Source organism: Cyprinodon variegatus, unplaced genomic scaffold (assembly GCF_000732505.1).
Source record: "Cyprinodon variegatus isolate N-32 unplaced genomic scaffold, C_variegatus-1.0 Scaffold2373, whole genome shotgun sequence".
In the NCBI taxonomy this organism is placed as follows: Eukaryota; Metazoa; Chordata; class Actinopteri; order Cyprinodontiformes; family Cyprinodontidae; genus Cyprinodon; species Cyprinodon variegatus.
The window spans coordinates 1-1045 of NW_015152826.1; positions in this window are offsets into that span (position 1 = coordinate 1).

Here is a 1045-nt window from a genome sequence, read left to right on the forward strand (position 1 = left end):
TACCCCTTTCTCCGTGCAGCCTGGAACACTGCATATACTGTATGTCAGTTTTGGGGCATCACAAAAGTACAACCCAGAACCAAATAAGGCAACATCCCTGGATTGTGGTCAATTCGGTGCTTCGTTTGAATTCGTCCATTTCATAGTGGAAGTTTAGAATTGGGAGATTTGCAGAGAAAGGAGGTGTCGATGGGGCTTGAACTTCTCTATACGTCCATTTCGACCACTGAACTATCGTTCATCTATGACAATGTAAACTTGGTTATGCATTCTATGGCCCCTTTAAAATTCTGCAGAGAGGTAGCCTCCCTAATGTGCAGTGGGAGCCTGTTTCATAAACGAGCAGCAGCGATAGAGAAGGCTCTGGCCCCTCTGAGCTTCATCTTAAAACTCTGTACCTGCAAGAGCTGCTGTTCTGCTGACCTGAGGGACTGAGGAGGCAAGTAGGTGTGAAGAAGTTCAGAGAAGTAAGATGGGGCCAGGTTATTTAAAAACAAACATAAGAATTTTAAAATAAATTCTAAAATGCACAGGCAGCCAGTGGAGCGAGGCCAGGACAGGAGTGATGTGATCATACTTTGGAGTTCCAGTTAAAAGACGAACAGCTGAATTTTGCATCAGCTGTACGTAAAACAGCAAAGACAGACACAGTCTGTTACAGTAATCAAATCAAAATGAAATAAAAGCATGGATAACTGCTTCAAATGGTTGTCATGAAAGAAAAGGTTTTAGTTTTGTCAATTGTCTTAACTGATAAAAGCAAGATCTGACAACCACTTCAATTTGCTTTCCCAATTTAAAATCACTGTCCACCTTAAAACCCAAGTTCGTGACAGTCGATTTAAAATATGGTGTCAAGGCTCCTAGGTCTATAATAATGCATTCACAAGGGCGACTAGGTCCAAACACTATGACCTCAGTTTTCTTCTTGTTAAAATAAAAAAAGTTCAAGGCCAGCTAGGCTTTAATCTCATCAAAACAGTTCGGAAAATGAAAGTATCAGAAAAAGTTGACAGAAATAAATCAGGTTTGGTCACCAGCAGGT